Source organism: Heterocephalus glaber, unplaced genomic scaffold (genome assembly GCF_053883595.1).
Source record: "Heterocephalus glaber isolate CG9 unplaced genomic scaffold, H.glaber_assembly_v1.0 deba00001481, whole genome shotgun sequence".
Taxonomy (NCBI): domain Eukaryota; kingdom Metazoa; phylum Chordata; class Mammalia; order Rodentia; family Bathyergidae; genus Heterocephalus; species Heterocephalus glaber.
This window is the reverse complement of record NW_028258317.1, coordinates 62,443,242-62,459,663: the sequence shown is the minus strand read 5'-3', so window position 1 is coordinate 62,459,663 and position 16,422 is coordinate 62,443,242.

The window sequence follows — 16,422 nt, the reverse complement described above, 5'->3', positions numbered from 1 at the left end:
TTATCCCAGGGATGCAAGGATGGTTCAACATACATAAGTCAATAAATGTAATATATTGGGCTGGGGATTTAGCTCAGTAGTTTTGCCACCTGCTGTGCAAGCGCAAGGACCCGAGTTTGATCCCCAGTACCAAAAATAAATAAATAAATAAATAAATGTAATACACAATATTAACAGAGCCAAGGACAAAAACCATATGATCATCTCAATAGATGCAGAAAAGTCATTCAACAAAATCCAACACCCATTCATCATAAAAACCCCACAGAAAATTGGAATAGAAGGTCTTTATCTCAACCTGATTAAGGCTATCTATGAAAAACCAACAGCCAACATCATACTAAATGGTCAAAAACTGAAAACTTTCATGCTAAAATCAAGAACAAGACAAGGATGCCCACTATCACCACTCCTGTTCAATATAGTTTTGGAAACATTAGCCACAGCACTTAGACAAGAGAAAGAAATAAAAGGAATAAAGATAGGAAAGGAAGAAGTTAAACTCATTATTTGCTGATGATATGATACTTTACACAGAAGACCCAAAAAACTCTGCCAAGAGACTACTAGAATTAATTGACAGATTCAATAGAGTAGCTGGATGTAAGGTCAACACTCAAAAAACAATAGCCTTCTTGTACAGAAATAACAGACTCACTGAGAGAGAAATTAGGGAAACAATTCCTTTTACAATAGCATCCAAAAAAATGAAATACCTAGGAATCAATCTAACAAAGGAAGCAAAAGACCTCTATAAAGAAAAGTACAGCACTCTGAAAAAAGAGATCAAAGAGAATATAAGAAAATGGAAAGATGTCCCTTGTTCCTGGGTAGGAAGAACTAATATAGTGAAAATGGCCATACTTCCAAAATTACTATATAGATCTAATGCAATGCCGATTGAAATTCCAACAATATATTTCACAGAACTAGAGAAAATAATCCAAAACTTCATTTGGAACCAGAAAAGACCTAGGATGGCAAACAGAGACATAGCAGGGGGTACCACAATCCCCAACTTGAAACTATACTACAAAGCTACTGTGACAAAACCAGCATGGTACTGGTAAAAAAACAGATCTAAGGATCAGTGGACTAGATTAGAAGATGCAGAAGCAACTCCAGACATACTCAGCCACCTCATCTTTGACAAAGGAGCCAACTACACTCATTGGAAGAAAGATATCCTATTTAATAAATGGTCTTGGAAAAACTGGATTTCAACCTGCCAAAGATTAAAGCTAGACCCATATCTATCACCATACACTAAGATCAAAGTGGATTAAAGATCTAAATATTAAGACCGAAACACTAAACTTGCTAGAAGATAAGTTAGGTAGAACTCTTGAAGACATTGGCATAGGCAAAGACTTTATGAACAAAACTTCAGTAGCATGGGAACTAGCACAAAAATCAACAACTGGGATCTCATCTTATTAAAAAGCTTCTGCACTGCAAGAGAAACCACCAACAGAGCTAAGAGACAACCTAGAATGTGGGAAAAAATTTTTAGCAGCTGTACCTCAGACAAAGGACTACTATCTAGAATCTATAAAGAACTGAAAAAAATCAGACCCCCCAAATTCAAAGACCCAATTCAAAAATGAGCATCTGAAATGAACAGACATTTCTCAGACAAAGAAGTAGAAATAGCAAATAAACATATGAGAAAATGTTCGACATCACTGGTCTTTCCAGAGATGCAAATGAAAACAATGCTGAGATTCCACCTCACCCCAGAAAGAATCGCTGCTATCAGGAAATCCACCAATAAGAAATGCTGGTGTGGGTGTGGGGAGAAAGGAACCCTTCTCCATTGTTGGTGGGAGTGCAGACTGGTGCAACTACTGTGGAAATCAGTATGGAGATACCTCAAAGAACTAGGACTGGAAGTCCTCTTTGACCCAGCTATTCCGCTGCTGGGTATCTTCCCCAAAGAATTAAAAGAATCAAAAGAATCATATCAAAGCAATATATGTCCACCCGTGTTTATAGTGGCACAGTTTGTAATAGCTAAAGCTTGGAAACACCCCAAGTGCCCATCAACTGGAAACTGGATAAAGAAGATGTGTTTTTTAAATATAAAATAGAGTACTACTCAGCCATAAAGAATAAGAAACTTAGAGACATTTATAGCTAAATGGATGCATATTGAGGCGATACTCTTAAGTGAAATAAATAGGACACGCACTTGTAAATACTGAATAGTTTCTCTAGTGTGACAAACTAAAAGTGTAAATAAGAATTAAAAGGATTACAAGGAATAATTGATAATTTGAAATAGGAAGAAAAGTTCCAAAGTGGTAGGGGAAGAGTGAGGGGAAAGGAAAGAAGGGAAAGGAAAAATTATGAGAAAATTAAAAATTGGAAACAAAGTCTTTGTAAATAGGGAAGGGTGGAGGGAGGGAAGGGTGCACAGGTAATGGGGGGAAAAAAAAGAGCCAAGACACATCATGTACAGGTACAGGTACCCAATAATAAATGTAAACGTGTACCTAAAATGTACCAATTAAAGAATTTATGTAGAAAAAAAATGTATCCTGGCTTTGGATTCTTGATCTCCTTATTCTTAAATTCTATGTAATATATACATTTGTATTTGTCATTATTGAATCAGCTCTCGGACGATCTGTCCCCATTTCAGAGAAAACCATAAGATCTTATTTCATCTTTGTAGCTCACTTTGGATATCTTCATCAAGTTCCCTGGCATGGCTCTTGCATTGCTAATGTTGGAAATCCTATAATGTCTACTTCCTCAAAAAGAAGTGATGAGAATCTGATGCAGCAAACACATGCAACCCTACTGGATTTTGATCCCCTTGGTCCAGTCATAAAATAGGCTCAGTAAAACTGGACCATCAGCAAACAGCAAGTTCTTCAGGTTTTCTTTGCAGTTTTTTTTCCCCTCCTAATATTTTCCTTCAAACTACCCAGGTGCTCTTGACTGACTTTTGCTAATTGCTTTAAAAGAATCTTGCCTTCCTCCATCCCCTCCATCTGAAGAGTATTTTTCCTAATCTACTTTTTTTTTTTAACCCTGCTTCTATTTTATTCTGCATAACAAAAGGCCTGATAACCACCCTGGCTATACTGGCCACAGAGTAGCCAAAGTCTCCTCAGCTCTTTGGTCAGGCTGGGAAGGAGTGAGGGGAGAAACTGAGAATTGAAGCCATGGTCCTTTTCAGTGGACAGGGGCAAGAGGAAGTCTGAGAATGCTCAGTTTTTAATAAATTTTGTTCTTTCATACTTAGAGTATCAATACTCAGCATGGTGAGTGTGTCTAGTGTGTGTCTAGCCTTCTTTAAAGAATAAATAGATCAAGCACCTGCCTTCAGTCCTTCCTACTCACTATCTTGTGCCTGTCTATGTTTCTCATCCATTGTCTAGGACAGTGATGGCAAGCCTTTTAGAGACGAGTGATCCAGCAGCAACCCAAAACCCACTTATTGGTCACAACCTCAACACTGCAATTAAACCTGAATACTGAAGTTTTCATTTAGAAAAAACAACTCATACATTAACATCTTTTGTCTTAAAAGCAAAACAACATGCATGCCATAGGTTCGCCACCACTGGTCTAGGACCAGGTCCTTCTTTGATCTGGGGATGACCTACTTTCAATGTTTCGAGCTGGCATGACAAAGCTCTGTCCCTTACTTTGGGAGTCTTGTCAATCAACAGCCTGGAAAGCAACTCCAATTCTTTAAAGTTCATCAGTCTTTTTTTCTTCTAGACAAAATAGAAAAATTCTTGTTGCTTTTTTTTGAAATGGTAACTGGGCTTTTCAGGTGCTTTTCCTCCTAGGAATATTTAACATTGGCCTCAGATATGTGAATTTTACTTTAACATGGCTTTTAAGGAAGGAATATATAGCTCAAAATAGCAAAGGCACATTTGAAATAGTTGTAGGAATTGAGAAGATAAGATACTGGGAACGTTGGAAGTCAATTGTTTTTTAAAATTTTCAATACGCCTTCTGGATCAGCAACTCCTTCCCCCTTGACAAGAAACTCCATGGTTTTCAGGAGCACACTGGTTTAATAAAATTGGCCTTCTTCCTTCTACTAAAAGTTTACCTGCGAGAGCCCCGAACATAATAAAATCAGATTATGAAGGCAATCATATTTACTTGTAATAAATCAAATCTTGCAGACATCAGTTAAGTCTCCCTACTGCACTGGGACAATATCATGCATGCATACATCAATACCTGAGGTGTCAGAAATATATTTCATAAGTTCAGAAAAATTGCACATACACTTGCAGCACCATTATGAGCAGTGAATTTGTAATGTGAACATTATGATGTATAAAGTGGCTTTGTTCCTACATTTAATAAGCACTGCATGTCAAGCCCACAAACATAATGGAATTTGCTGGTGATTTCTTACCATTAAATGTAGGTTATTGCTTTCAGAAAAAAAATAACTTTTCCAGGCTTTGCTACCATTATCTATTTCTAAGCACCTGACCTCTTTCAGTATAACAACTGCCTCTTTAAATTAGTAAATAAATAAATAAATAAATAAAACCAGGCCCACCACTGTGACATTAAATTAGGTTGGACTAAAATAATTATTGGCCCCACTCTTTGTCTGGAATTGGCTGCTGTGAAAAGGTATGCCTTTCTTTTTCAAAGACATTTTTAAAAATTATAGTGGTCCAAAATCCCACTGTCTTCTCTAGGAAGGCCCCCAAACAATAGGACATTTCCAGGGTAGCTTCATCAAACTTTTATGGCTCTTTCCAATCCAATACTTCAAATTGTTAGCTTATATACAAGAGGTACAAAATGGAGTCTGAATTTAAGGTGTTAGTAGATCTTGCAGTATAATTTGAGAGATACAACACTTGTATATATGTGCTTTAAGCATCTTTTCATAATTTTGGAGGTTCATTATTAGGATGGATACATGCCTATGTTTAGAGTCTCTAAGAAACTGGCTGGTAAATTATGAAAATCAGTTCAAAATATTCTTTTCTTAATTTTTTAAAAAAGTATTTTTCTCAGCAACCTATCTTTTCAAGATCTTGCTGCATTATATATTAGCTTATACTCTCTTTGTGGTGGAAGGAGAGTTGGAGCAGCTGTAAGGACCAGAAGGGGCAGCAGTATAATCAATAAATCTGCATGGAATCAATGTATGCATGGAAGACAAGGGCATTTCAGATGTACCTAGTGATGCTGGAATTGAGTTCAACTAGGCAACAGTACCGTCAGGTGAGTTCATTACTTTTTATTTGTCACAGTATTGGCATCTGGAAAGATACTGCATATTCCCCATAAGCTTCATTCTTTTCCACTCAATTCCACATCTTCCCATCTGGTCTATTCTTTCCACTTCCACTTCATTTTTGTAGCTGCCTTTATTATTCTTAGAATTTGGTCAATTGAAATGTTTGATGAAGTCTCTACTTACTGGAGGTTTTACAATATAGAGAGATAAGACCATGACAGTGTGCAAAGGGTCATTGATAACACGAGATCCTAGTATATATTCAAGTGAGAGCTTCTTGGTAATAGACGTGATTCACAAAAGGAGAGAGGATGTGGAATGGAGTGGTGAGTTTGAGTAGGATCTGTGAAGAAGGGTGTGTGTTGTACAGAATACAGAAAGTAGAAATGCCTGGAAATACACTTCATGGGAGGAAGAAAATTAATTACTGCTTAATGTTTCTCTTTAAATTCTGCCAAAAGAAATTTAAAGCACCTCTTTTTAAAAGTTCAGAATTTTTACTTACCATAGAGTATTTGTAAATGGAACATTTCCCCCTTTTTGAGTTGAAGCAATAAACATTCTCATTCACAACTCCTCTCAAAGATGCCTTTTCAAAAACCACCCACTCTGGATTTCGAAAGCAGCTTGATATTTAGAGTCCCAAGTTTTATTGTTCATAATGGGATACGTATATAGCAAAAAAAGCAAAATTCTATGCTGCAAGGAACTTGAATCTTAAGGAAAAAGAAAAGGGAGAAGAGAAGCAAATATAGAAGGAGGAAGAGGAAGACAGACCAACATTGCTTCAATATCTACTATATACCAAGCTTCATGTCACCTTCCTTCCATGCCTTTCAACCACACTGTGACCATTTAAAGCAACTACAAATGTTATCCCTAAAATTATGGACTGGTATTCGAATAGAGAAAGAGGATCCATGCTGCCAAGGAGCAAGATTGTGTTTTAAACTTGAATCCATCTGTTCCAATCATGCTGTATGATTATCCACTGTATTTACTCCATTTCTGACAAAACCATCTCCATGGGCAAATGTCTGATTTCTTTCAATTACTTTTTGTTTCTAAATTCACCTAATTCAGGGGCTACAACCTTAAGATCTTAAGGCTTTACGGTCTTCAAATGCTTTCCTTATTACTAGTTAATGATACAAAAGCAAATTTTATTGGTGGATTTAATTTTCAATTATCCAGTTGAATGAGTATGGTTTGAATATTTATGGTCTTTACAATTCATATATTGAAATCATTATCCTCAAGGTAATAGTACTAAGAGGTCAAGACTTTGGGAGGCTCATAGGGTTAGAGCCCTCATGAATTGCATTAGCGAGCTTATAAAAGAAGCTCCAGAAAGACTCCTGACCATGTCAGGTGAGGTTAGAGGAAGTGGTCCACCAACACCATATCTGCTTGTGTTCTGGTCTTGGATTCCTCAGCCTCCAGAACTGTGAAAAATAAGTCTCTTATTTATAAGCTACCAAGTCCATGGCATTTTGTTGTAAAAGCCTGAACAGATGGATAGGAGACATGACATTCATGCTTGAGGATGGCTTGGTTTCATAATTATCTTCCTTCATTATCAAATGTTGAACAATGAGTAGTAGTATAGTTACTGTTTAATATGTCAACTTGTCTAGACTGAGCTACTATTCACAGAAATCCCTTTCTGTAAGTTTCTGGCTAAGATGGGTTATCAGATAGATTTTGTGCACAACTGAGGGGCAAAAGCAAAGGAGTAGTAATGCATAGCTCACATAGTATTTATCTGTTGGCTCACTTCATTGGTGTGGGTAGCGGATAATCTCACAACTGCTCTACTTCTCCTTGCTCTTCCTTTGGCTTTTCTAACTCCTATATTCAATGAATGTTCAGTCCATGATGAAGTGCACCATCTTCTATGAGTTTCCATAGCATCAAGGTCTGAGCCAATGAGAACTGACATGGCTTCAGTCCAGGCTTGTGAGTTTCAGCTCATGATTGTCTGTTCCACCTTGTTCCTGCTCTCCTGAACTGTTATGGGTAGAATTGCATCCTCTCAAGTAAGATGAGATATAAGGTACCTTACCACTGATACTTCAGAAAATGTCCCTATTGGAAACAAGATCTTTACAGAGATAATCAGGTTAAAATGAGGTTGTATGAACTCATCCAAATGGACCTTATCCATTATGACTTGTGTCCATATAGAAAGGGGACATTTAGCCACAAAGGCTTGCACAGAGAGATGATAGGAAAAGACACAGGAAGAATGCTACATGAAGATAAGAAACTAAACAGATCCATCTATAAGCCAAGGGATGCCAAAGTTTGCTAGCAAACTCCAGAAGCTCAGTGGGATAATGGAGCAGATTCTCCCTTGTATTCCTTGGAAGAAACCAGATCGGCTGGCAAACACCTTCATTTTGTATTTCTAACCTCTAAAACTGGATGAAAGTACATTTCTGTTATTCTAAGCCACTCAATTTTTGACACTGGTATGGCAGCCCTGTGTGCCTGAAGCTTCAGTATTGGATGCAAGAATAATAACAGTATAAAGACGATTTCATCAGTTTCCTCTGTCCATAAGATCAAGTCCTTGGAACAATTCCCTAGTGATTCTGTTTCTCTGATTGGCCCTTAACCAATAGGCAGAAAATAAACTAGTTTAAAAAGGACCATAAATCTCCAAGCACAGTTGCACAGTAGGTAATTTAAGGGTATCAAGAAGAAGAACACCACTATGATGCTAACAAACAGAATAAGTCCACATCTTAATCAATGGAAAAGCCAATGGCTTAAAACAAAACTTCTTTTTTTCTCTCAACCACCTGGCTATACTATTAAACTTGTTTATTGATGTTGCCTGTGTTAACTAAACACATTAGTGACAACTGCGCGTGTTTCCACTGTTAAAAAGCAATAATTGTTATTTTTATTAAATCACTGAACAAGCCCTGAACAATTTATGATCTTTTCAAATAAGTTGGATACAAATTCAAGGAATACTGTCCCACTTATTGCTCTATGTAATGTAATTAATGTGTATTAATATTACAACTTTCTTGAAAGAAAACATCAATACTTGGCAAATAAATCACTTTATTAAAACCCTACCATGTCCTTCTGAGGTAAGAGATGGTACGATTAATTATCACAGCTTCCAACACAGTCTGGGGCCAGCAGCCAGGCAGCAGGAAAATGAGGAATAGCATTCTGTGGGGTTGGTTCACATCCCCAAGCTAACATGTTATTTCCGCAAGGAAAACAGCAAATTTCCACTGAGGCTTTGCTCTTCTGGTATTTCTATTAAAATTATTTCAGCAATTATTTTTTCTTAAAATTCAAAATTGTTTTGTACCTTGGCCAAGGAAAACTCTTCATTACTAAGCTATAAAGCCTAACAATAAATACATATGCTCAGATTTTTTCCACAAAAATTTATATCTCCAAATTTACTTTTGAATTATCAACAGCTTTTTATACAGCAATGTATCATTTTGTAAATTATCATTTACTTTTATTTAATCTTTTCTTTCAGAGACAGATTTTATTGAAAGATCAAATATCCATAAATCTACTTGAGATTCATCCATTTGTAATGCAGTTTGTAAATAGGGTTCACAAAACAAAGATCTAGTGGTCTCCCTAACAACATTGCTCTGTTCTTTAGCCAGGTCATCAGTTCAGCTATAAATTCTTAGAAGTATATGTAGCCATCTGATTTGCAAAGCTAATATCTTTCCCAAGGTAGAACACAAGAACAAATCTAATCAGCACATGTTCACAGTATCTAATGGCTTTGAGATGGTTCTGGCATTGCTTTTTCACTTGATTTTGTATAACTTCCTTATATTAGTATGGAGAACTTTGATGTAGAATATTCATCATTTTGTCAAATTCTATTTCCCCTCTTTATCATGTTCTGCATGCTGCAACCGATATAATTACCTACTACATTCATTTAAACACAAGACAACTCTCCTGGAAAGAAGCCCCTATGAAAGAGATGTGTTTTTCTTTTTAATAGCCTGTTCTGTTTCAGTTGTCTTTTTAAAATATTAAGATTGAAGGTTAAAAAGTAATAAGATATTTTCTACCAGAGATCTTTGACAGAGTAACAATTAGTTATTGGGTTATTTAAACTCCCCTATGCAAATTAACTTATTTGCTTGGATAGTCAAAATAGTGAGCTTAAAGGTAGCTGCAGGGGGTGACATAATTACGGTTGTTGAGACTAAAATATTTCTAGCTAAGGGAATTGCATACAGTTTTGCAGAGACAGTAAGCAGGAAAGAAAGAATTGTGACAATAGCAATCAGCGAGTTACTGGGAACAAAGTAAGTCAGCTGCTTCCAGAAGTGGAGAAGGAGGGAGGCAAGAAGAGAGAAGCAGGGTGATATCTGGGTGAATCTATGGGTATTAAAGCGATTACTGTGCTTCACTTCTGTGAATCATCAAGCTGTAGTGTTTGCAACCAAGTGATTAATTACTTCATTTCACCAGCAGCTCAAAAGTAGGTGGAGAAGGAAGAACTGGCAATAGAGCATAAAATGGAATAAAATATATTAGTAAATTAAGAGTTAAACCCAGAATTAGATGTTGGACAGGGTTTAATAGAGTTACATTTTGGATGCTCTTACAGGCGTAAATATTTCTTTGAATTATGCACCAAATTTCCTATTTCCTGAAGAAATAAAGTTAACAAAGCAGGAGTTAACACAGCATTTAGTAAAATACATTCACTTTAACAGAAAGGCAACATTGCCAGGAGTATTTGTGTGTGAAAAAGCAAATTAATAAGCTTTCAGGATGCCTGGCTTGTGGTTCTAATTCTGCCATCAATTTTTTTTTAACCTTTAGGTGAGAATCTGAAAGGCCTCCATGTGTATATCTGTGAAATAAAGAATCTAGGATAGATAGGATAGGCAAGTGCATTCCCAACTTGGTCTTCAGCCATGAAACAATTGGTCAAGCAACAATCTTTCCTGGAGAGCCAGTGTGCAAAGCTGGAGTTGCTCTCTTGGAAGCTGAGGTAGCATTAGATGCTGAGGAACTCTGCTCTCCTCTGCTGCCACCTCAGCCAAATCTAAGCTGTAGGGACAGTTCTTCTGGAACTGCAGATACAGGGCAGTCAGCCACCCTCCAGAGGTATATTGTGGTGTGCTTATTGTTTCTCTCAAATCAATCTGAAACTCTCAGTTCAAGGTCATCTGCTTTGGGCACCTGCCATGTGTAATTACTCTGGTGTCTCTTGTTTTAGTTTCTCAGTTCAGTTATGTTTAGAATTTCCTCCCTGCTTGTTCTTGGCTTTCTCCAATTAGAATACTATCACAGCGGTCTCCTATGTCACCTTAGCACATCAGCTCTTTGCTAATCTATTTTCTTTGGGGATTCTCTGATTTGGATTACAGTTCCCCAGCCTGGGAGAAAACTTGCCTCATCAGTTTACATCAAGGTGTTACTCTTCCACATCCTAAAATATTCAGGCCACCCTCTGTTCTGAGCATATGCAGATTTTCTTGTACGCTTTCAAATGGTTTGTATTTCATTGTGTTGAAGATTGTTGATGAAATGAATGAATTAACGGCAAATTCATTCAATCATAGTGCTTTTTCTTACATTGTGACAATCTGTGTTTCTTTTGGTTGACATCATTTCAATCATTTCTACTAGTTGCTGATTAAATAAGAACTACAATAAAATGTTCAAGTGTATGTACATTACAGATTTATGTTTTTACTTCCTGATTTTTGAATCAGAGAACATATGTACGTAGCCTTAAATGTCTTACAGCTTTATAAGTCTTATAACACTGAGTAGCATTTTTTACTGGACTTCTCCTTATTCCTGGTTTCTGCCTCTAGCAGATTAGCATTATTGCTTTAGTGTTTTCTTCTGGTATTTGCCTCCACATTTCTAAATAATAGTTTAATGTTTTCATTTTGTTTTAGGTATTTTCTATTAACCATTGATTAAACTGAAAGCCCTGAAAAGCATACATCCATTCCATTGCTTGAACTCCTAAAGCAGTTACATCAGAGTTTATATCACCCAATAGTGCTTACATGGTTATGGCTCTGCAAGTGTTACTTATAGTTGAAACTTGTAAAGCACAGTGATATTTCTGTTTTTCTGGGAGTTGGCAGTTGCCTTCTTCTTCTTTTTACTCACAAATTCTCTTCAGAAGTATAATTCTTCACTTAATTTGTTAAATAAAGCCAGGGAACCTGTTAGTAGTATTTTTACCCTTGACAGATATCCGTGTTCTTGCTCCAAGTTTGCCTGTTTGCTTATTTGAATTGGCACATAGCTGTAGTTCTAGGATTTTACTTTATTGTCTTGTGTTGTATCTTTTGTTTTCTGAAACCCATGTTTTTCTCTTTCTTGATCTTTTACTTCATTTTGGTATTTCATATTCTCTAGTGGATTTCTGACAAATAGTGCATGGGAACTATATTTTTTAAGAATTTGCATATGTGAATTAAAAAAAAATTTCTATCTTTGCATTTGTTTGATAGTTTGACTCAATGAGGATTCTTTGCTAAAACCCATTTTCCCTTGAATTTCAAATTCATTTTCTTCTCCTTCTTCCTCTTCCTCCCCCTTTCTTCCTTTCCTCCTCCCCCCTCCTCATTCTCTTTTTCCTTTTTCTTCATATCATTAATGTCTTATGTTTTTTATTCTTGCACTTTGGACATATTTGGTATCTTCTCATAAGCCATGGTGTTCTGATATTTTACAATACTATAATGAAAGGCTATTATGATCTGAGGATTTATGTATTACATTCTAGAATTTTTGAGTTCAGACATTCTTTGATAATTTCTCCTTTTATGTCTTTTTCTTTTGGAAATTCTATTACTCAAAATTGGGGATTTGGGATATACTGGCTACATGGCTATGTGGGTCTCAGAGAAAAATTAAAATGTCAAGCCTACTAAATGCTCAAAATTATTAACAATTTCAAGATCCCAAGAATCGAGCATTAAACTGTGGGGGAAACTCCAAGGTGTGGGCCCCTCTGTGAGTGTGGAGGCTGCATTTCTATTAGATCAATCTTTTCTTTTTTGGTACCGGGGATCGAACTCAGGTCTTTGTGTTTGTGCAGCAGGTGGCGAAACCACTGAGCTAAATCCTCGGCCCTATTAGATCAATCTTTGATGTAGGTTCCTAATCAGTTCTTAAGTAAATTTTAAGCTCATTCTATTTACAGCCCGTCTTGTACTTCCAGTTCTTCAGTGGAACCCAGTGCCCTACCTCTGAGTTCCCTGTTTCCATGCTGCAAGTGACCTTGCTTCTTGCTTTCCTCCTCTTCCCAAAGACTCCTTCTCTCTGTGACACTTGATGTTCATTGTTGCTTTAGTCTTTCTTCCATCTTTGATTCTGCAAAATGATGTTGACCTCTTTCATATTTTATTGTCTCTTCTCCTGCTCACTTTGTTTTTATAAGTTTTTGTCTTCCTTTTACAAGTCTATTTTCTCCCATTTTACTAGTGTTTTGGGAGAAAGTTGAAATAAATGCTTATCTATATGTTCTATGCTTAATAAGACTTCTGAAATTTAGTTTTATATTTCTGACAAAACCTCTATTGATTTGAATACATATTTATAGTTTTGGTAAGGATCAGAGTCTTCATTAGTTTAATAAATTATTATACTTAAAAAGATAGCATAATGAAAAAATCTAATCTAACCAGGCAGTAATAAAGGCATTTTATAATAACTACCAACTTATTTTATACATTGATTGAAGTTAGTTTTGGGGATATGATTTCTATATTAAAGTATCCATATTATTCAATCATTCAACAAATATTTAATGAGACTTTTTATCAGCCAGGTACTGCTCTGAATATTAGATTATTTTATTTATAAAACATAAATATATTTGGTAGTCATGAAACTTCATGAAGAGGGATCTTAGAGACAATCAAGTTCAATTTCTTCATTTTAAAAATGAGGAAAATAAATCCCTGAGAGAATTGCTAGATTATGAATTCTTTTAAGAAAGAGACTGAAAGTCTTCTAGCCTTGTTGTGTAAATCCATAAATTGGTTCTTGGGACTTGTTTTTAAAGTACTTTAAAAGAAGAAACAATTTAAAAATTAAACTATAAGTAACATATAATTTATTTGTTGTAATACTCTGATGTAGTGAAATGCATAGAAATGTACACAGTTCCCACACATTTGCTGTGTGTGTGTGTGTGTGTGTGTTGAGGGTTGGACCCACAGCTTCCCATTTTCTGAGCAAGCAGTCTTCCACTGAGCTAAATCCCCAGCCCAACATTTTTATCTTAAACATAAAAAGCAGTTTTTAAAACTAAAACTGAGTAAAAATTTCAACTTATTCTATACTAATGAACCAAATGAAGGCTGTTGACCCAAATCCAAAAACTTTTCCTTAGGAAGAGCACATCCATGAAAATACCTCCAATATAAATCTTTCAGAACCGAGATACTATCCTGAATGTGACCTTGGTCAGAGGCACAGGGAAGTTTAAGGGAGAGAAATACCAGGGAGGAAAACAGAACAAACTCAGGGCTGACGGATAGAGGGCTTTGTCATTACAACTCCCAGCCTCTCCATAGCTTCAGATTGCAGTGACCACAGCAGCCAGTGCTCACTTGACAGGATGTGTTTAATTTCGGCACATTTGACTGGGTGACCTCAGGAAGAAAGCTGGAAGTAGACGCTCAGTTTGTTTCTTATCAATGCATTCTTACTAACAAAATTTTTAAAAGGAAAAGCTTAGGACTCATATAGTCTTCTGAAAGCAAAAGGCAATTAATAATTTTCAGGATCATTTGCTATTCTTTTGTACTTTTTGCCCACTAAACAATGACAATGAATACATCATACCAGGTTCTGTGCTAAGTGGTTCTCCAATATTTTTTTTCACTGAACTCTTACAGGAAAAATCTTGCAAGGTAGCTGTTTGTAGATGTAGGAAATAAGGCTTGAGAAGATGGCATGACTTGTCTAAACTCAGTGTGTAAGTAAAATTTTAAGACTTGGGCATTAGCAAACTCAATTTGTTAAAGCCTTATGTGTGTACATTTCTGACTTGATGGTTTATTTTTTATCTGTTAACAAAGAGAGATGATAATATATGGATTTAGAGCAAAAAGAACACACATGGATTTTAGGTAGCGTTTTTCCCAGAAGGAGGAGAGAAAAGAAGGAAAGAAGGAGGGAAGGAAGACAGAAATATCAGAAGAAAGGGGTGGAGGGAGGACAGGAAGGATGGTGAGGGGAGGGAGGGAAGGATTAGGCTTTCTAGCATCAGAAAGATACACAGTATGCGTAACTAAGACTGCAGCTAAGTGAACTTCAGGAAAACCAGAGCACAGAACTGACAGAGGAGAAATATTTTGTGCCTAAAGTCAGTTGCCCAGCTGCCAGAGCTACTCATGGCTTAAAGTTTGGTGAATATTTTTTTCTTAACTCAAGCAGAGTTCAAGGTTTGAAAAAGAAAATTCATGAAAAGTTGTCAAAAAATCTGTGGCAGGCTTACTTGCTTTCTTGCTAGCAGAGTTAAATTGTAGACTCTTCACAGTTCTTTATGTACTAACATGAGACATAAAGAATCTTGGGTCAGAAAGGTTGGTCTTTATCATTTACTGGACAGCAAGCATCAGTTCATTTGTCTCTCAGCTCCAGCCAAGGTCATGTGGAGGGTTCCAGGTCCATGCCACATATACTATACTTTTACAGTACATTTGAGGAACCTTGGGATTAGGGAAACTGTATCCTTCATAAAATGCACTAAGCGAATCTAACTCTCACTACTGAAAGAGACATTCTGTTATTATACCAGCCAGTTTGCAACCTGCTCTCTGCTCCAAGGAAGATACTATCTCTATCTTCTAGCACAGATATCCTTGAAAAGATAGTGCAGAACAAAAAGACATGCAGGACATGAAAATCTCAGGGAAAATCATCTCCTCACACAAACAGAGAGAAGCCACACTAAATATGCTGAGCCTGGATCAGTAATTTTAGGGAGAACCTACGCTAGAAATTTGGTAACTTATCAGCTGCACTTGTACAATTGTTCCTTCATGTCTAAGATGATGCTCAGAATAGGAAAAGACCTCCACCCTACCTGCAATTATCTGCCTCATATGGCTTAAAAATTAGTAACACAACTGGTAACAGATTTCTTAATTATATAAATTAGTTTGATCCTTCTGGTTGTATATGACTATATGTGTTTGTATCATATGAATCTAGTTATCTAGGGATTACAAAGCAGGCTGTTTATAAGGGCTGACAAGTAACCTAAGTGTGCAATGGAAATTGGTTAAGTATGAACTCTCACGTGGTTTCTTAACCATGATACTCTTGACATTTGGGGCTGGATAATGGTTGGTGGAGTCCACCCTATGCATTGTGGGATATAATGGCATCCTTGGCTTCTGCTTACTAAAGGCGAGTAGCACATCAAGCTCCAGTTGTGACAGCCAAAGATGTCTCCAGGCATTGGTAGACACCCCATGAGGAGCTCTGTCATTATGGGCTGAGAACCTTTAAAAATGAGGAATTCTATTCAAGAGGACAAGTGCTTGTTCCTCTGCAACCACTAAATATTGTGAGGTAGGAATACTGGTCCATTATTGCCAGACCTGAGAAAATTTAAACAGAAACCTGAAATCCTGATGTTTTAAAACATGAAACCACACATTTTTAAAGTATTTTTATGTGTATTAGTTGTATATACCTTTCCTACATTGGGTAGAACTGTAAGGTTCAGACATAAGAGAATTTTCAGAAACTTCAGAGGTGGAACACGTCCAACACAGGAACACAAATTTTTACATATGTACGTGTTACAATAGGCCATTCTGGAGTATTAGCCAATAGGTAAGAAAAGGGTATAGGACAGTGGAAGTATTCAGGACTTTCTCCATTAGAAATAATGGAGGAAAAGGAGTTGCCCATGGAAACAATGAGGAAAAAGCTCTTTGACTTGAGATTGATGTGGGTATTTATCCCTTGTGACTGCCCCTAGTATTCCTTTCCCCTATCTTCTCTGCTCAGGGGAACAACCGCCACAGGTTGCTGAAATTTGTCTAATAACACTGCCAGGAACTTCTCCACTGGGTCCTGGTTCTCTAAGAGAAAAACAGACTGATAGACACATTATCTTTGCTCTTTTGTCAACTATATGCACCATTTGCTGGTTTATTGGGTGTGCAGTC